The sequence below is a fragment of the Schistocerca cancellata genome, chromosome 1, assembly GCF_023864275.1.
Source record: "Schistocerca cancellata isolate TAMUIC-IGC-003103 chromosome 1, iqSchCanc2.1, whole genome shotgun sequence".
In the NCBI taxonomy this organism is placed as follows: Eukaryota; Metazoa; Arthropoda; class Insecta; order Orthoptera; family Acrididae; genus Schistocerca; species Schistocerca cancellata.
The window spans coordinates 1029180093-1029202193 of NC_064626.1; positions in this window are offsets into that span (position 1 = coordinate 1029180093).

The window sequence follows — 22101 nt, forward strand, 5'->3', positions numbered from 1 at the left end:
CAACAGATGGGGAAGTTTGGACGACAACAACCATCTGCACGAACAGTTCGACGGCGTTTGCAGCAGCATGGAGTATCAGCTCGGAGACCATAGCTGCGGTTACCCTTGACGCTGCAACACAGACAGGAGCGCCTGCGATGGTGTACTCAACGACGAACGTGGGTGCCCGAATGGGAAAACGTCATTTTCTTCGGATGAATCCAGGTTCTGTTTACAGCATGATGATGGTGGCATCCGTGTTAGGCGACATCGTGGTGAACGCACATTGGAAGCGTGTATTCGTCATCGCCATACAGGCGTATCACCCGGCGTGATGGTTTGGGGTGCCTTTGGTTACACGTCTCGGTCACCTCTTGTTCGCATTGACGGCCCTTTGAACAGTGGACGTTACATTTCAGATGTGTTACGACCCGTGGCACTACCCTGCATTCGATCCCTGCGAAACCCTACATTTCAGCAGGATAATGCAGGACCGCATGTTGCAGGTCCTGTACGGGCCTTTCTGGATACAGACAAGGTTCGACTGCTGCTCTGGCCAGCGCATTCTCCAGATTTCTCAACAATTGAAACCGTCTGGTCCATGGCGGCCGAGCAACTGGCTCGTCACAATAAGTCAGTCACTACTCTTGATGAACTGTGGTATCGTGTTAAATCTGCATGGGCAGCTGTACCTGTACACGCCATCCAAGCTCAGTTTCACTCAATGCTCAGGCGTATCAAGGCCGTTATTACGGCCAGAGGTGGTTGTTCTGGGTACTGATTTCTCAGGATCTGTGGACCTACAGGGACATACAGTCAATAAAAATGAATAATTTAATATATATATTTACGAAAGCCCAGCCTCAAAGGCTACTTCATAGCTTGTGTTTGGTGGTTAGTTGCACAAAACTCTCCATTATCGGACGGGAAACTGTTTTCACTTATCAGGCTTCTTAATTTAAATTTCGTAAAATAGTAAGCACTCTCTAACATTGACCTAGATACCTTGATTTGAGCACTGATCTGCGTTATTTTTTTATTTTGATGACATACATTTTTCTGATAGCAAGGGAAACGAAAAAAACTGAACAAAAAAGAAACCTGAAAGACTGAGCACCACATTGCTAGTTATGCTGTACCTGCATATGTTTGAGTGGAAGGGTGTTATATCACTTCGCTAGAGAGGATCTTTAGAAGAGCAATTAATACTGCCCATATAAAAATTTCACTGAATTTGCACAATATTGCACATCGGCTAATGAGCGGGTCGAATGGCAGGGAAAATATTGTTAGGCTTTCTCAGTAAATACTCTGATTTCACAGCTCTCATCAAACGAAACAAACGCAAAATACGCTTTTGTATATGCTTATGAATTTACTAAACTCTGAACATCTGCTTTTCGTCACTTCATATTTATCAAGGAGGAATGACAGCGGTTTGAAGACAAACCACTTGGAATCATACCTTTCGTCTACACCAGTCCATGAGTTATACATTCTTTGCACTTATCTCGCCTAAAAGAAGATAGAAGGGAATTCAATTTTTTCTTCAAATCCCCTTTTGCTATTTTCAGTTTTTCGGCAATTTCATGCCAAGCATCATTTTTTGTTAAGTATATAAATTATGCTATTCATCTCTAGGATACGACAGGCACATGTGGGTTGTGTACTCTTCTATCAACAGAAATAGGATGTTACACAACCTCTCTATAAGCAGAAATATCACTTTCATTAAACAATAACAAATAGCTCTCGTGTGGAAACAATATATTGCGGCAAGACGAGTGCACACTGTTTTATCACACCGAATCTAGCACCAAAGCGGAGAGGAAACGAACTATCTTGGATGGTTCACTCTAAAACCAACAGCATATGTATTCGCGACTGCGAGTACAAACCGCCATTGGCAGCATATTGGAATAATGAAAGTAAAAGTTTGTGCCGGACCGGGAGGCGAACAGGGGTTTCACGCATTACGTGAGCGGTCGCTGTAACCGCTTTTTTTTTCTTTACGCTACCCCCCCTTTTTTTTTTTACTCATAACTTTAGACCGAAATGTGGTAAAAAAAAAATTACAGTTGGACGCAAACAGGCGACTATAATGTTAAATTGCACGACTGTTACCACTTTTTTTTTTTCAAACAAGAGCGTCAGGCTTAATAGAAAGATCCATTCGCATCACTTTGCAGAAGTGTTCCAATCCTCCTTCGTTACAAGCAAGAGCTTCAGGCTTGTCAGAAACATCCATTCGCATAAGTATCCCTCTGATGATGTTTACGTTGTGGAGCGCTCAACTGCGCGGTTATCAGCGCCAGTACAAATTCTGAACGTTTGCTCAGCCCAATCTCGCCAGTTTCATGATGATGATGATGGTGATGAAATGATGAGGACAACATAAACACCAACACCCAGTCATCTCGAGGCAGGTGAAAAATCCCTGATCCCGCCGGGAATCGAACCTGGGACCCCGTGCTCGGGAATCGAGAACTCGACCGCGAGACCACGAGTGTTCCAAAGTGTTCCTACCCTCTTTCGTGCCAAGCAAGAGCCTCAGGCTTGTCAGAAACATCCATTCGCATGAAACTGAATCACATCAGGCGCGTGTGAAGACACAATTAACACAAAAAAACCTTGGAAATACAGGGTGGCGCACGAAATGTGTTACCATTTTGTTTTTGAATATAAACTTTGTTGTCAGTACAACCTGAAAGGAACATATACTACAATGAATAGCCGTCCATGGAGATTTGTTCTAACTCAGCACATGCTCAATATGTCCACCATTTCGTTTCCTATCTTCCTTCAAACGAACACTTAAGTTAGTGATTACTCTACGGCACATGTCTTCCGTAATTTCACTGCAAGGTTGAAGAATAAGTCTTCTGAGCTCCATTAAATCACGTGGACGTTACTGGAAAATTTTTTCCTTTAGGTACCCCTAAAGAAAAAAGTCACATGGGCTGAGGTCTGTCATTGATGCGACCTGGAAACCTGAGTGAAATGATCCGCATGCCGAAATGCTCGTCTAAAAACCCCAACACAGTGTTTGCACTATGTGGCCTTGCTCCATCTTGCATGAACCACAGTGTGTTGAAGGGCAAGGCAGTAGCAAGAAGCTGTGGAATGAAGCTATTGCCAAGCATGCTCAAATAACGCTCGCTGTTCACAGTTTCTTCAAAGAAAAAGGGTGCAATAAGTTCGTGACTGGAAATTGCTGCCCACGCTGTAATCCTCGGAGCGTAATGTTGTCGTTCATGAAGTACTTGTGGGTTTCCAGTGGCCCAAAATTGTACATTTTGTTTGTTAACCACACCGTCTAAATGAAAACGCGCCTTGTCTGAAAATCAAATGTTGTTGAGAGTTTCTTCCCTATCCTCCGCCCACTGAGCAAACAGCAGTCTCTGCTGCTTGTGTTCTTCATTGAGCTTCTGTGCACAGGTCATCTTGTATGGGTACATATGGAGGTCCCTTTAAAAATGCGTTGAACGGAGCGTCTGGATATTCCCAGTTGCACTGCTGCCTTTCTACACGATTGCCCGGGACTTCTCTGTACAGCAACTCGTACCGCTTCAATATTCTCCGACGAACAAACAGGCTTAGGGCGGAGGTCGCTTCGCTTACAATACTGTTCCTCCCTGTAAAAATTTATCGCAAAACCTGTGGATGGTCTTCTTGCAAGGGACCCATCGTGTGTTAAACTGTTGTCGAAAACGCCTCTGAGTCACAAGAAGGCTTTTCGTTTCATGAAGAAGTAACACAATTGCCGATCGTTGCTGTGTCGTCAGTCTTCCATTCTCAGCCATTGCTGCTTACTAGTCTCTAGCGCCGGCCGCAGTGGCCGAGCGGTTCTAGGCGCTTCAGTCTGGAACCGTGCAGCCACTACGGTCGCAGGTTCGAATCCTGCCTCGGGCATGGATGTGTGGGATGTCCTTAGGTTAGTTAGGTTGACCATACATGGTCAACATGAAACATGACGCACGTGCAGCCGCACATGTGCGTCGATTCGTTGACCATACACTCAATCTCCCCCCCCCCCCCCCCCCCCCCTGTGTCCACTGGTCCGAAGGTCGCCATGGCGCCTGTGGCTGTGGTGCTGAGATAGTTGGCTTTTCAAACCGGCTATCTGGGCAAGCCCCCACGCGAGCAAAAGGTTGGCGACAGAAAGAAATCGCGCGTAATCGGTCACAGCCATTTGCGGAATGCACTATATAAAGGGGTATGTTAGGGTTTTAGTAACCATGCCTTCTGACAACTTACTGAATACTGCGTCTACCTCTGACCTCGCCGAAGCTGCACTTAGTGAATTTTTCGTAAGTACACTACGAAATGGTTTCTACTTTGTGCAAATTGAGCAGATTTGTAATAATAGGACACCTGGACAATGCTCTCCATTGAATTGACCTAAATATTCCGGATCTGTTGAAAGAGGATATTGTTTTACACTTTAGAAATGAAAAAATTCGTTTTATTCTTTCATGTTATCGTTTATCACCAGATTATATTTTTCACAACTCAGAAAATGTACCTATGTAGCGAGAAATTGTAATAGAAGCTTCTATGTTTAGGAGAAAGTTTCGTAATTCAGAAAGGAAGCCTTGGAATGAATTATGTGAATCAGAAATGAGTGATATGGAGCCAGCTTCTATGTTTGGAAGAAAGTTTCGTAATTCAGAAAGGAAACCTTGGAATGAATTATGTGTATTAGCAATGAGTGATATGGAGCCTTTCAATTTCTTTAACAGTGTTTTCAGTATAAGTCTGCAGTATTATTGTATTAAGATCAATAATTGGTACTTGAAGAATTTGAAACGTCCCCTTAGAACAATTTATACACGACTGTGCTTAACCTGACACACAATATTTTTAACGCAACGCAATCTGACTATCAAAGATCCCTGCAAAAGAATGGCCCTGACTAACATTAACCTATACCTTTCAGAAATCACTTACCTCACAAAAATCTTCAGTACTCGAACTAATGCAATACAGCGAGCGCCACTACAGCCAGCTAAATAAAAGGTTCAAACTATGGAAGGCACTAACTACTGATAGGGATAGTTAGCAAATGAAAGATATTAATAGAGAACAAACAATGTATTTACCTTAAGAGTCATAATATATATAGCAGTTCATGACAAATTACAAAACTCCGCCATCTCTCTCCCCACATCCACCACTGCTGGCGGCTCACCTCCAACTGCCCAACGCTACGCGCTGTTAACATCCAGCTGCCCCTCTACAATGGCAGACAACAATGCAAACTAGCCACAGACTGCACACAGCACAGCCAGTGATTTTCATATAGAGCGCTACGTGGCATTACCAATATAAAAATCTAAACAGCCTACTTACAAATTCAAGATGGAGAATAAATATTTGTGAGCGGTGTGTAAATGAAATGCAGTTCTAGGGGACTGATGACCTCAGATGTTAAGTCCCATAGTGCTCAGAGCCATTTTTGAAGTCTCTAGTGGCAGTATCGTGAATTACACATCATTTAGTAACTCATTTGTTTTTCCAAGCTCTGCTGGTACTGCTGTAGACTTACCTGCGGGATATCTAATGTGCGTCGTAAATTGTGAAAGAAACAATTGGTAACACATTTCGTGTGCCACCCTGTTGTATTAACGCATTGCAAGACCCCAAGAATTTCCATTTCAGTTTCAACGGCTCTGAAAGCAGTCGTTTGCATCTAATCCAGCCTCCTAATTTCCTTCCGTCCTCGGGGTTAAGAATCGCACTGAAGGGGCGGTGACAGCGGCTGCCTGCAGGAGACGTGGAAAGAGGACGGAGGACGGCCTTCGGCTGTCAGCGGAGGGCGAGGCGAGGCAGGTGGACGTGACGCGAGACCCCGCCGGCGGCGGCCGCTCGGCGCCCGCGGCAGAGCGATTTCCCGCGCCTCCTCGTCCGCAGTCAATACCGCGGGCCGGCCGCGCCTTACATAAGGCATTCGACCGCACCGAGTCGGTAGGCAATCTGGCCGGCATCTCCACGTGCTCCGAATACATGGCATCGCGTGCCGCCAGAGCGGTGCGCCCTCCGGCGCCGGTGGACGGGGTACGGTCTACCGCAGCCGCAGTCGCAATGCACTCCACTCGCCCCACGGCGCCGCGGCCTGAACCTCAGCTGACCGACCGACCGACCCGACCGCCAACTCGTCACCTCAGCAGTCAGCATAGTGACCCCAGTCACCGCAGGCATGAGTGCCTGTGTGCGTCAATGGATTATCTGACCGTGATAGAATGGAATATTCCAGAATTTGAAACACGAACAGCTGCTAGCATGAGTTTCTTAAAAGTAGACACCTTAGGGGTTGCAACTCAAATCGCTTGATACGGGCAAGTCTTCAGGTCCAGATTGTATACCGATTAGGTTTCTTTCAGATTACGCTGATACAATAGCTCCCTACTTAGCAATCATATACAACCGCTCGCTCACCGATAGATCTGTACCTACAGATTGGATAATTGCGCAGGTCGCACCAGTGTTTAAGAAGGGTAGTAGAAGTAATCCATCGAACTACAGACCTATATCATTGACGTCGGTTTGCGGTAGGGTTTTGGAGCATATACTGTACTCAAACATTATGAATCACCTCGAAGGGAACGATCTATTGATACGTAATCAGCATGGTTTCAGAAAACATCGTTCTTGTGCAAGGCAGCTAGCTCTTTATTCGCACGAAGTAATGGCCGCTATCGACAGGGGATCTCGGGCTGATTCCGTATTTCTGGATTTCCGGAAACTTTTGACACCGTTCCTCACAAGCGACTTCTAATCAAGCTGCGGGCCTATTGGGTATCGTCTCAGTTGTGCGACTGGATTCGTGATTTCCTGTCAGGAAGTTCGCAGTTCGTAGTGATAGACGGCAAATCTTCGATTAAAACTGAAGTGATGTCAGGTGTTCCCCAGGGAAGCGTCCTGGGACCTCTGCTGTTCCTGATCTATATAAATGACCTGGGTGACAATCTGAGCAGTTCTCTTAGGTTGTTCGCACATGATGCTGTAATTTACCGCCCAGTAAGGTCATCCGAAGACCAGTATCAGTTGCAAAGCGATTTAGAAAAGATTGCTGTATGGTGTGGCAGGTGGCAGTTGACGCTAAATAACGAAAAGTGTGAGGCGATCCACATGAGTTCCAAAAGAAATCCGTTGGAATTCGATTACTTGATAAATAGTATAATTTTCAAGGCTGTCAATTCAACTAAGTACCTGGGTGTTAAATCACGAACAACTGCACATAGATAATATTGTGGGGAAGGCGAGCCAAAGGTTGCGTTTCATTGGCAGGACACTTAGAAGATGCAACAAGTCCACTAAAGAGAAAGCTTACACTATACTCGTTCGTCCTCTGTTAGAATATTCCTGCGCAGTGTGGGATCCTTACCAGGTGGGATTGACGGAGGACATCGAAAGGGTGCAAAATAGGGCAGCTCAGTTTGTATTTGTATTGTGTAATAGGGGAGGAGTGTGGCAGATATGATACGCGAGTTGGGATGGAAGTCATTAAAGCAAAGACGATTTTCGTCGCGGTGACATCTACGAGGTGCATTCATGTTCTAAGGCCTCCCATTCTTTTTCTAATTAACTATTCACCCGAAATCGATTACACTGGCGTTACTTCCCGACGTAATCGCCCTGCAGACGTACACATTTTTCACAACGCTGACGCCATGATTCTATGGCAGCGGCGAAGGCTTCTTTAGGAGTCTGTTTTGACCACTGGAAAATCGCTGAGGCAATAGCAGCACGTCTGGTGATTGTGCGGCCACGGAGAGTGTCTTTCATTGTTGGAAAAAGCCAAAAGTCACTAGGAGCCAGGTCAGGTGAGTAGGGAGCATGAGGAATCACTTCAAAGTTGTTATCACGAAGAAATTGTTGCTTAACGTTAGCTCGATATGCGGGTGCGTTGTCTCGGTGAAACAGCACACGCACAGCCCTTCCCGGACGTTTTTGTTGCAGTGCCAGAAGGAATTTGTTCTTCAAAACATTTTCGTAGGCTGCACCTGTTACTGTAGTGCCCTTTGGAACGCAATGGGTAAGAATTAGGCCCTCGCTGTCCCAGAACATGGACACCATCATGTTTTCAGTACTGGCAGTTACCCGAAATTTTTTTGGTGGCGGTGAATCTGTGTGCTTCCATTGAGCTGACTGGCGCTTTGTTTCTGGATTGAAAAATGGCATCCACGTCTCATCCATTGTCACAACCGACGAAAAGAAAGTCTCATTCATGCTGTCGTTGCGCGTCAACATTGCTCGCTAACATGCCACACGGGCAGCCGTGTGGTCGTCCGTCAGCATTCGTGGCACCCACCTGGATGACACTTTCCGCATTTTCAGGTCGTCATGCAGGATTGTGTGCACAGAACCCACAGAAATGCCAACTCTGGAAGCGATCTGTTCAACAGTCACTCGGCGATCCCCCAAAACAATTCTCTCCACTTTCTCGATCATGTCGTCAGACTGGCTTGTGCGAGCCCGAGGTTGTTTCGGTTTGTTGTCACATGATGTTGTGCCTTCATTAAACTGTCGCACCCACGAACGCACTTTTGACACATCCATAACTCGATCACCACATGTCTCCTTCAACTGTCGATGAATTTCAATTGGTTTCACACCACGCAAATTCAGAAAACGAATGATTGCATGCTGTTCAAGTAAGGAAAACGTCGCCATTTTAAGTATTTAAAACAGTTCTCATTCTCGCCGCTAGCGGTAAAATTCCATCTGCCGTACGGTGCTGCCATCTCTGGGACATATTGACAATGAAGGCGGCCTCATTTTAAAACAATGCACATCACATGTTTCTATCTCTTTCCAGTGCGGAGGAAAAAAAAATCGGAGGCCTTAGAACTTGAATGCACCTCGTATTTACGAAATTTCAGTCACCAACTTTCTCTTCCGAATGTGAAAATATTTTGTTGAGCCCAACCTACATAGGTAGGAATGATCATCAAAATAAAATAAGAGAAATCAGAGCTCAAACAGAAAGGTTTAGGTGTTCGTTTTTCCCGCACGCTGTTCGGGAGTGGAATGGTAGAGAGATGGTATGATTGTGGTTCGATGAACCCTCTGCCAAGCATTTAAATGTGAATTGCAGAGTAGTCATGTAGATGTAGATGTAGATGCATAACTGATTAACTTACAAAACCAGGGTGTACACTACAGAAACCATTAAGCAAAAGTGTGAGGGTGCTCAACCCGGTATCTATGGATCACTTCAGAAAAAGTGTAGGAAATGTAAACTGGGAAGATGTATATAATGAGCCAAATGCTAATGATAAAAGCAGCATATCTAATGATAAATTTATATCCCTTTGTTTTTCAAAGAAAATTACTGAATGTAACACCACAAACATTTCAAAGAAACCTTGGATTCCTACAGGTATTAAAGTGTCTTCAAAAAGAAAAAGAAAACTGTATGAGACAGCTAGAACTAGTAAGGATCCAGAAGTAGTTTTACACTATAAAAATTATTGTAACATACTGAGAAAAAAGAAGGTTGTATACATGGAAGAATCCTGGAGATACTACAAGGTATCAGATAAATTATATAATGGTAAGACAGAGATTTAGGAACCAGGTTTTAAATTGTAAGACATTTCCAGGGGCAGATGTGGACTCTGACCAAAAATTATTGGTTATGAACTATAGATTAAAACTGAAGAAACTGCAAAAACGTGTGAATTTAAGGAGATGGGACCTGGATAAACTGACTAAACCAGAGGTTGTACAGAGTTTCAGGGAGAGCATAAGAGAACAACTGACAGGAACGGGGGAAAGAAATACAGTAGAAGAAGAATGGGTAGCTCTGAGGGATGAAGTAGTGAAGGTAGGAGAGGATCAAGTAGGTAAAAAGACGGGGGCTAGTAGAAATCCTTGGGTAACAGAAGAAATATTGAATTTAATTGATGAAAGGAGAAAATATAAAAACGCAGTAAATGAAGAAGGCAAAAGGGAATACAAACGTCTCAAAATGAAATCGACAGGAAGTGAAAAATGGCTAAACAGGGATGGCTAGAGGAAAAATGTAAGGATGTAGAGGCGCATATCACTAGAGGTAAGATAGATACTGTTTACAGGAAAATTAAAGAGAACTTTGGAGAAAAGAGAGCCACTTGTATGAATATCAAGAGCTCAGATGGAAACCCAGTTCTGAGCAAAGAAGGGAAAGCAGAAAGGTGGAAGGAGTATATAGAGGGTCTGTACAAGGGCGATGTACGGGAGGACAATATTATGGAAATGGAAGAGGATGTAGATGAAGATGAAATTGGACATACGATACTGCGTGAAGGGTTTGACAGAGCACTGAAACACCTGAGTCGAAACAAGACCCCGGGAGTAGCCAACATTCCATTAGAACTACTGCCAGCCTTGGGAGAGCCAAGCCAAACAAAGCTCTACCATCTGGTGAGCAAGATGTATGAGGCAGGCGAAATACCCTAAGACTTCAAGAAGAATATAATAATTCCAATCCCAAAGAAAGGAGGTGTTGACAGATGTGACAATTATCGAACTATCAGTTTAATAAGTCACAGCTGCAAAAAAGTAACGCGAATTCCTTACAGACGAATGGAAAAACTGGTAGAAGCTGACCTCGGCGAAGATCATTTTGGATTCCGCTGAAATGTCGGAACACGTGAGGCAGTACTGACCCTACGACTTATCTTAGAAAATAGATTAAGAAAAGGCAAGCCTACATTTCTAGCATTTGTAGACTTAGAGAAAGCATTTGACAATGTTGACTGGAATACTCACTTTCAAATTCTAAAGGTGGCAGGGGTAAAATACAGGGAGCGAAAGGCTATTTTCAATTTGTACAGAAACCTGATGGCAGTTATAAGAGTCGAGGGGCATGAAAGGGAAGCAGCGGCTGGGAAGGGAGTGAGACAGGGTTGTAGCCTATCCCTGATGTTATTCAATCTGTATATTGAGCAAGCAGTGAAGGAAACAAAAGAAAAATTCGGAGTAGGTATTGAAGTCCATGGATTAGAAATAAAAACGTTGAGGATCGCCGATGACATTGTAATTCTGTCAGAGACAGCAAAGGACTTGGAAGAGCAGTTGAACGGAATGGACAGTGTGTTTAAAGGAGGATATAAGATGAACATCAACAAAAGCAAAACGAGGATAATGGAATGTAGTCAAATTAAGTCGGGTGATGCTGAGGGATTTAGATTAGGAAATGAGACACTTAGAGTAGTAAAGGAGTTTTGCTATTTGGGGAGCAAAATAACTGATGATGGTAGAAGTAGAGAGGATATAAAATGTAGACTGGCAATGGCAAGGAAAGCGTTTCTGAAGAAGAGAAATTTTTTAACATAGAGTATAGATTTAAGTGTCAGGAAGTCATTTCTGAAAGTATTTGTATGGAGTGTAGCCATGTATGGAAGTGAAACATGGACGATAAATAGTTTGGACAAGAAGAGAATAGAAGCTTTCGAAATGTGGTGCTACAGAAGAATGCTGAAGATCAGATGGGTAGATCGCATAACTAATAAGGAGGTATTGAATAGAATTAGAGAGAAGAGGAGTTTGTGGCACGACAAGAAGAAGGGATCGGTTGGTAGGACATGTTCTGAGGCATCAAGGGGTCACAAATTTAGCATTGGAGGGCAGCGTGTAGGGTAAAAATCGTAGAGGGAGACCAAGAGATGAATACACTAAGCAGATTCAGAAGGATGTAGGTTGCAGTAAGTACTGGGAGATGAAGAAGCTTGCACAGGATAGAGCAGGATGGAGAGCTGCATCAAACCAGTCTCAGGACTGAAGACAACAACAACAACTGAGAAAACTTGTAAGGAAATCAAGAAATACGTATGTTAGAGAAGAAATTAACAACTCCAGCAATAAAATAAAATCATATGGTATGTTGTTAGAAGGGAGACAGGAAAAGTAACCACTGGGGTACGTAGTATTTCTGTTAAAGAGAATGAGACCATCTTAACCAACAGTACAAAGGTGGCCAATGTATTTAACAATCACTTCTTAAGTGTAGGAGAAAATTTTGGTGAGAATTGTTCGAAAGAAAAAGTCAGGCAGTTAATGGAAGAGTCTGTTTGGGAAAATTTTAGTCAGTTTAAGTTTCATCTAACAACCTCCTGTGACATAAGGAAAATTATTAAATCTTTGAAAAATAAATGTTCTGTTGGAGTAGATGACAATCCTAACAACTTATTAAAACAATGTGGAGCAATTTCAGCAGGTGGTTTGAGTCACATATGTAATGCATCACTGACTCAGGGTATTTTTCCAGACAGGTTAAAATAGGCCATTGTCAGGCCTCTATACAAAAAGGGGGAAATCACAGAAGTCAATAATTACCATCCAGTATCCTTGCTTACAGCACTTTCAAAAAACTTTGAGAAAGTAATGTCCTCAAGATTGGTTAGCCATCTCAAGAGTATAGGGATACTGAGTAAATCACAGTTCACATTTCAGAAATGCTGTTCCACTGTGACAGCAATGTACAGTTTCACTGTCCACATAATAAAGTCTTTAAATAGTAAAATATCACCAGTAGGAATATTCTGTGACTTATCCAATGCATTTGATTGTGTGAACCATGTCATTATGTTAGAGAAATTACAATTCTATGGTATAAATGGGACAGCATATGAGTGGTTTAAGTCTTGTCTACAGAGCAGGAAGCAAAAAGTCTCTTTATATGCTTCAAGTGATTCAAAGAAGTTTGCCACTTCTACTAACTGGGGTGAAATTACATTAGGTGTTCCACAAGGTTCGATCATGGGTCCCCTCCTGTTCTTGATATATGTGAATGACCTCCCTTCTTATGTGGAACAAGATGCTGAACTGACACTGCTGATGATACAAGCATAATTGTTATTCCAGTAAAAGAAAGTCCGATAGAAAATGATATAAATAAGATCTTTGGAAAAGTTATTAAGAGGTTTCCTGCGAATGGGCTTGCTCTGAACTTTGAAAAAACACAGTATATCCAATTTTCTGATGCAAAAATATAATTCCTTCAATAAACATAACACATCAAAAGAAGTCAGTAGCCAGCGTAGAGCATACTAAGTTTGTGGGTGTACATATAGATAATAGCAGTAATAGTTTCAAAAATAAATTGAAATCATACTTCCTTGACAACTCCTCCTATACCATAGATGAATTCTTGAATAGAAGTAAATAAATCTGGAGATTTAATATATGCATTTTGTGCCATTTATGGGAATGGGATAGATAATAGAAATATTAGGTATAACACTATAATGTAAACAAAAAAAAAGAAAAAATCTTGTTTCCTATGCGCATTTCTTGTGCATTTGACACGTTCAAAATCATAACGGATTTTCCGTGCTATTGATCAATGGAACACGTAACTAACTAACTAACTGACTAACTAGATAACATTATTTTTTCGAGGTTATGAAATTACATATTGTGGCTATCAAAATTCGATATAATATATGCACACACTACTACAGTATTGCACAAAAGATTCGATGAGGTTTCTACTTGCTACTAAGCGAAAATACCTAACATATTCTATGTATTCTTTTACATGGGGTACTCAGTAAGCGATGTTATACACACGTTAGTCTTCTTCAGGATTCTAATTCACCATATTATTCCCCACTATTTTTGTTACAAAAACTTGTTTTGCAACATAATCTGAGTTTAATGTGACAGTCTTACTCCATCTATATCTACGTGATTACTCTGCTATTCACAATAAAGTGCCTGGCAGAGGGTTCAATGAACCACGTTCAAGCTGTCTCTCTACCGCTCCACTCTCGAACGGTACGTGGGAAAAATGAGCACTTACATTTTTCTGTGCGACCCCTGATTTCTCTTCTTTTATCGTGATGATCATTTCTCCCTGTGTAGGTGGGTGCCAACAGAATGTTTTCGCAATCGGAGGAGAAAGCTGGTGAGAAGAACCCGTCGCAACGAAAAACGCCTTTGTTTTAATGATTTCCACTCCAATTAACGTATCATGTCTGTGACACTCTCTCCCCTATTTCGCAATAATACAAAACGAGCTGCCCTGCTTTGTACTTTTTCGATGTCATTCGTCAGTCCCACCTGATGCGGATCCCACACCGCACAGCAGTACTCCAGAATAGGGCAGACAAGCGTGGTGTAAGCAGTCTCTTTAGTAGACCTCTTGCACCTTCTAAGTGTTCTGCCAGTTAATCGCAGCCTTTGGTTTGCTCAACCCCGCAATATCATCTATATGATCGTTCCAATTTGGCCGAGCGGATCTAGGCGTTACAGTCTGGAACCGCGCGACCGCTACGGTCGCAAGTTCGAATCCTGTGTCGGACATGGCTGTGTGTGATGTCCTTAGGTTAGTTAGGTTTAAGTAGTTCTAAGTTCTAGGGGACTGACGACCTTAGCAGTTAAGCCCAAAGTGCTCAGAGCCATTTGAACCAAGCCATCGTTCCAATTTAGGTTATTTGTAATTGTAATCCCTAAGTATTTAGTTGAATTTACAGCCTTCAGATTTGTGTGACATGTCGCGTAATCGAAATTTAGCTGATTTCTTTTAGTACTCATGTGAATAACTTCACACTTTTCCTTATTCAGGGTCAATTGCCACTTTTCGCACCATACATATATCGTATCTAAATCATTTTGCAAGTCGTTTTAATCATCTGATGACTTTACAAGACGGTAAATGACAGCATCATCTGCAAACAATCTAAGACAGCTACTCAGATTGTCTCCTATGTCGTTAATATAGCTCAGGAACAATAGAGGGCTTATAACACTTCCATGGGGAACGCCGGATATTACTTCGCTTTTTCTCAGTGACTTTCCGTCTATTACTACGAACTATGACCTTTCTGACAGGAAATCACGAATTCAGTCGCACAACTGACGTGATACTCCGTAGGCTCGCAGTTTGGTTAGAAGACGCTTGTGAGGAACGGTGTCGAAAGCCTTCTGCAAATCTAGAAATATGGAATCAGTTTGACATCCCCTGTCGATACCACTTTTTACTTCATGACTATAAAGAGCTAGCTGTGTTTCACAAGAACGATATTTTCTGAAACCGTGCTGACTATGTGTCAATATATCGTTTTCTTCGAGGTACTTCATAATGTTCGAATACAATATATGTCCCAAAACCATACTGCAAATCCACGTTAGTGATATAGGCCTGTAATTCAGCGGATTACTCCTACTTCCTTTTTTGGATATTGGTGTGACTTGAGCAATTTTCCAGTCTTCAGGTACGGATCTTTCTGTGAGCGAGTGGTCGTATATAATTGCTAAATGTGGAGCTATTTTATCTGCATACTCTGAGAGGAACCTGACTGGTATATAATCTGGACCCGAGGCCTTGCCTTTATTAAGTGATTTAAGCTGCTTCGTTACACCGAGGATATCTACTTCTATGTCTCTCATCTTGGCAGTTGTTCTTGATTGTAATTCAGGAATATTTACTTCGTCTTCTTTGTTGAAGGAGTTCGGAAAACCGTGTTTAATAACTCTGCTATAGTGGCACTGTCATCAGCAACTTCAGAGTTGTTATCGCGCAGTGAAGGTATTGACTGAGTCTTGCCACTGGTGAGCTTTATGTATGTCCAGAATCTCTTTGGGTTTTCTACCTGATTTCGAGACAGAATTTCGTTGTGAAAATTGTTAAAAGCATTTCGCATTCAAGTACCGCCTCACTAGGAGGGCCTGCATGACCGTACTCTACTGGTCGATAACAGGGCCAAACACTTACTGCATCATTAACTTCCCCATCATCCACGTACGGCTTCCTGCGCAGTTCATCCTTCATTGAACCAAAGAGATGGAGGTGTGAACAAGCCAGATCTGGGCTGTAAGGTGGATGAGGAAGAGCAGTAAAATAAGGTTTTATGAGCTTCTCTCGGGAGTGCAGATTTCTGTGAGGCCTTATGTTGTCCAGGAGAAGTTCGTTGACATTTTTGTGGAGACGAGAAGGCTGAAGACGTTCCTTCAATTTCCTGAGGGTAGCACGGCTGTGAGCGTCCGTCCGAGACACGGGAGGTCGGACGGGTTTGCGCGACGTTGGGGCAGTGATGACAAACGCCACGGCCGACGAATCACTGTGCGTTTTATCCCTGCCAGTTCTCCGTAGACATTTTACGAGTTCCTGAGATTGTCTGTGATGCTCTCGTTTTCCTCCAAAAGAAATTTAATCGCAGCTCTCTGCTTCGAGCGCTCTTCCGTTACTGGCGCCGCTATAAGGCTACGTATAGCGCCGTCAGCTATCGGAACTCCATGAATCTGTAGGGGCTCATGAGAAAATTTCACGATGTCCCACAAAAAATTCTGAATTTTTCGTGTTGTATTACTTACTGAACGACCTTCATACCTACATGGCAGATATGTTCGAAACCTATCGCACAGTCACCTTAACATAACATGCATCAAAGCTGTTTACAGGAATAATATGTAACAGAATGGAAACGAAAGTTGGATATGTGTTCGATGACGCTCAGTTCCGCCTTAGAAAAGGTAAAGGCACCAGAGAGGCAGTTCTGACTTTGCACTTGATAATGGGATTGGGTTGATTTTGGGGAGCAGATCAAACAGCGGGGGGCGTCGGTCTCATATGGTTAGGGAAGGATGGGGAAGGAAATCGGCCGTGCCATTTCAAAACAACCATCCCGGCATTTGCCTGAAAAGATTTAGGGATATCACTGAAAACCTAAATCAGGATGACCGGACGCGGGACTGAACCGTCGTCTTCGCGAATGCGAGTCCCGTGTGCTAACCACTGCGGCACCTCGCTGCTTGATAATGGATTCAAAACTGAAGAAAATTAAGACACATTCATAGGACTGGTCGATCTACAAAACGCGTACAACAACGTAAAACGCTACAAGATGTTCGAAATTTTGAGAAAAATGAAACTAAGCTGTACAGATTAAAAAAGTGACATACGGTACGTATGTACAAGAATCAGTAGGGGAAAATAAGCCCGAAAGGACAAGAACGAAATGTTAGGTTTAGGCTGGCCGTTGTGGCCGAGCAGTTCTAGGTGCTACAGTCTGGATTCCTGCCTCGGGCATGGATGTGTGTGATGTCCTTAGGTTAGTTAGGTTTAAGTAGTTCTGAGTCTAGGGGACTGATGACCTCAGATGTTAAGTCCCATAGTGCTCAGAGCCATTTGAACCATTTTTTGCTAGGTTTAAAAACGCATCTATTCTTTCGCCTCTGATGTTCACTTTATACGTAGAAGAAGCTATGACGGAAGTGAAAGAAGGGTTCAACAGTAGGATTAAATTTCAGGGTGAGCGGACATCATTGATAAGATTCACTGATAACATTGCTATCGTCATTTAAACTTAAGAATACATACAGGATCGGCTGAATGTGAACAAAGTCTAATGAATACAGAATAAGGATTGAAAGTAAGCGAAGAAAGGCGAAGTAATGAGAAATAGCAGAAATGAGAACAGAAAGTTACCTTTGAATAACAATGATCCATGACGGGCGAAGCAAGGAGGACGTAAAAAGCAGACTAGCACAGCAAAGAGTGCTTTCTTGGCAAAGAAAACTCTACTGCTCTCAAACATAGGTATTAATTTGAGGAAGAAATCTGTGAGGATGTACGGTTGGTGCACCGCATTTTATTGTAGAGAATGATAGACAGAGGAAAAGAGGGAAAACCGGAACGAGAGGTAATAGAGGCGTTTGTGATCTGCTGCTGCAGTAGAATGTTGAAAATTAGGTGGACTGATAAGGGACGTGGCTGTTTTGCACAGAATTACGGAAGAAAGGAATATATGGAAAATACCGACAAGAAGAACGGACAAGATGAGAGGACAGGTGTTAAGACATCAGGGATTAACCTACATGGAACAAAGGATAAATAATGTAGGGGAAGACAGAGACTGGAATACATCCAGCAACTGTTGAGGACGCGGAGTGCAAGAGCTGCTCTGATCAAATGTATTGACCACTAGATATCACGAGAGGAGGACCCGCCAGACTGGAAGGATTACCGTATCGTCGGTAGAGAAGAACAGCAAAATTGGTCGGTTAACAGAGCTTAGTGATTTCGAAAGTGAACTAGTCATTTTACGTCACCTGAGTAACAAACCCCATGAAAGACATTTCAGTCCTTAAAAAGCTGGGCAGGTAGACTCTCAGTGATGTGACTGCAAAGTGGAAGCGCAAAGGAACAACCACAGGTAAACGAAGACCAGGTAGACCTCATGTATCGAAGGACAGCGACCGTTAAGTAATGTGGGTGGTGGTTGCAAAGTCCACCAGCAGTCCGACTAGCACGATATTATTGCGTAGGGAGTTAATAAGAATTGTCACTAGATGTCACAAGAGAAGCCTATACGCTGTAACATCATATGGTCACGTGAACTGCCGCGGGTCTTTTGAAATAAAACAAAAATGCACTGAACGTGGCCAATTGTAGCCGCATTGTACATTTGCAAGAATAATGAAAGCTAATGGGAGTGCGACTGACTGCTGTGTGCATCTCCATCCATTTTATTTTAAGCAGAAAATCAGGTTTACCTCTGTATCTTAAAACTCTTCGAGAGAGACTTTTTCGATCCTTTCTTGTTAAAATAATAGAACTTAAATCCTATTCCTCCTCCTCCACCTCCTCCTCCCTCTTCTTCTTCGAGCCTCTGTGATGTAAGGTGTATCATTCCAGTAACTTGCTTATTGAGTTAAATAATAATGTTATTTGGACTATTTCTTGTTTACTCGGGTAGCGTAGTGAATCCCACATTTCCACAATGACGAAATTATGTTGTTTAATTCTTGAGCTGTAAGTTACGAGGAAGTACGCATATCAGTGAAGCCACAAATCGCGCGCCTTAGGCGGGCTGTCGGTTTTTCCATTTGAATATTTGTATCTCCAACCTGCAATCTATATTTTAACGAAGTCCGATTCTGATTATTACATTAGGCAAACTATTTCTTTGCACTGAAAATTAGTAGTAACACGGTGTTACGTCACAAAGCTACCTTCTTTCCAACGACATCTTCTGGGGCTGCAACTAACTATTCAATGAGAATGAAAAAAAAAATTCATGTGTAAATAAATACTCTCTTACAGAATCATTTTATGCCATAAGAAACTAGCGAATTATCTAAAACCTTCTTTCAAAATTTGTGTGTTTTCTTTTCTTGCGCAATTTAGTGTGTCCTTTCTTCAGTAACATTCTATCTCTCATACAGAAATTAATCATCATCATCATCATCATCATCATCATCATCATCATCATCATTTAAGACTGATTATGCCTTTCAGCGTTCAGTCTGGAGCATAGCCCCCCTTATACAGTTCCTCCATAATCCCCTATTCAGTGCTAACATTGGTGCCTCTTCTGACGTTAGACCTATTACTTCAAAATCATTCTAAACCGAATCCAGGTACCTTCTCCTCGGTCTGCCCCGACTCCTCCTACCCTCTACTGCTGAATCCATGAGTCTCTTGGGTACCCTTGCTTCTCCCATGCGTGTAACATGACCCTACCATCTAAGCCTGTTCGCCCTGACTGCTACATCTATAGAGTTCATTCCCCGTTTTTCTTTGATTTCCTCATTGTGGACACCCTCCTGCCATTGTTCCCATCTACTAGTACCTGCAATCATCCTAGCTACTTTCATATCCGTAACCTCACCTTGTTGATAAGGTAACCTGAATCCACCCAGCTTTCCCTCCCATACAACAAAGTTGGTCAAAAGATTGAACGGTGCACATATAACTTAGTCTTGGTACTGACTTCCTTATTGCAGAAGAGAGTAGATCGTAGCTGACCACTCACTGCATTAGCTTTGCTACACCTCGCTTCCAGTTCTTTCACTATGTTGCCATCCTGTGAGAATATGCATCCTAAGTACTTGAAACCGTCCACCTGTTCTAACTTTGTTCCTCCTATTTGGCACTCAATCCGTTTATATTTCTTTCCCACTGACATTACTTTCGTTTTGGGGATGCTAATCTTCATACCATAGTCCTTAAATTTCTGATCTAGCTCTGAAATATTACTTTGCAAACTTTCAATCGAATCTGCCATCACAACTAAGTCATCTGCATATGCAAGACTGCTTATTTTGTGTTCACATATCTTAATCGCACCCAGCCAGTCTGTTGTTTTCAACATATGAAGAAAGGTTGCAGCCTTGTCTCACCCCTGAAAATACTCTGAACCATGAACTCAATTTACCGTCAACTCTAACTGCTGCCTGACTATCCATGTAAAGACCTTTAATTGCTTGCAAAAGTTTTCCTCCTATTCCATAATCTTGTAGAACAGACAATAACTTCCTCCTAGGAACCCGGTCATATGCCTTTTCTAGATCTATAAAGCGTAGATACAATTCCCTGTTCCACTCATAACACTTCTCCATTATTTACCGTAAGCTAAAGATCTGGTCCTGACAACCTCTAAGAGGCCTAAACCCACACTGATTTTCATCCAATTGGTCCTCAACTAATACTCGCAATTTCCTTTCAACAATACCTGAGAAGATTTTACCCACAACGCTGATTAAAGTGATACCTCTGTAGTTGTTACAATCTTTTCTGTTTCCATGTTTAGAGATTGGTGTGATTACTGCTTTTGTCCAGTCTAATAGACCCTGTCCCGACTCCCAGGCCATTTCAGTTACCCTGTGTAGCCATTTAAGACCTGACATTCCACTGTATTTGATCTGTTCCGACTTAATTTCATTGCACTGTAATCTATTGACCATTTTTTCCACTTCCTCAAATGTGATCCTATTTCCATCATCATTCCTATCCCATTCTACCTCGAAATCTGAAACATTACTGATCGCATTTTCACCTGCATTGAGCAACTCTTCAAAATATTCCCTCCATCTGCCCAAGGCATCCACAGGATTCACCAGCAGTTTTCCTGACCTGTCCAAAATACTTGTCATTTCCTTCTTACCTCGCTTTCGAAGACTGATAATTACACTCCAGAATGGTTTTCCAGCAGCTTGACTCATAGTCTCCAACCTGTTTCCAAAGTCTTCCCACGATTTCTTCTTGGATGCTGCAATTATCTATTAGGCTTTGTTTCTTTCTTCAACATAACTTTCTCTGTCTACCTGGGTTCTGGTATGTAGCCATTTTTGATACGCCTTCTTTTTCCATTTACAGGCTGCCTTGACTCTATCATTCCACCAAGCTGTTTGCTTCATCCTGCTTTTACACACTACTGTTCCAAGACATTCTTTAGCCACTTCTAGTACTGTGTCCCTGTACCTTGTCCATTCCTTTTCCAATGACTGTAATTGACTACATTCAACTAACTGGTACCTTTCTGAGATCGCTGTTATGTACTTGTGTCTGATTTCCTTAACCTGAAGTTTCTCCACTCTTATCCTCCTACATATGGACCTGACCTCCTGCACTTTCGGCCTTACAATGCCAATTTCACTGCAGATTAAATAATGATCAGTGTCATCAAAGAATCCCCTGATTACACGTGTGTCCCTCGCAGCCTTCCTGAATTCCTGATCTGTTATTATATATTCAATAACAGATGTGGTTCCCCTGCCTTCCCAAGTATACCGGTGAATGTTCTTATGTTTAAAAAAGGAGTTTGTGATTGCTAAGCCCATACTGGCACAGAAATCCAAGAGTTGTTTCCCGTTCCTGTTGGCCTCCATATCCTCTCCAGATTTACCCATACCCTTTTCATACCCTTCTGTTCGATTTCCAATACTGGCGTTAAAATCACCCATAAGCAGAACACTGTCCTTGTCCTTTACTCTAACAACTACATCACTGAGTGCCTCATAAAAACTATCCATCTTATCTTGATCTGTCCCTTCACAATGCGAATATACTGACACAATCCTAATTTTCTTGCTAGACACTGTCAAATCTATCCACATCAGTCGTTCGTTTACATACCTTATTGCCACTACGCTGGGTTCCATTTCTTTCCTGATGTAAAGCCCTACACCCCATTGTGCTATTCCTACTTTGACTCCTGACAGGTAGACCTTGTATTCTCCCACTTCCTCTTCTTTTTCACCCCTTACCCGAATGTCACTAACAGCTAAAACGTCCAGCCCCATCTTACTTGCAACCTCTGCCAGATCTATCTTCTTCCCAAAGTAGCCCACATTAATATTAATAGCTCCCCATCTCATTACCATTTGTTTGCCAAGTCGTATCTTACG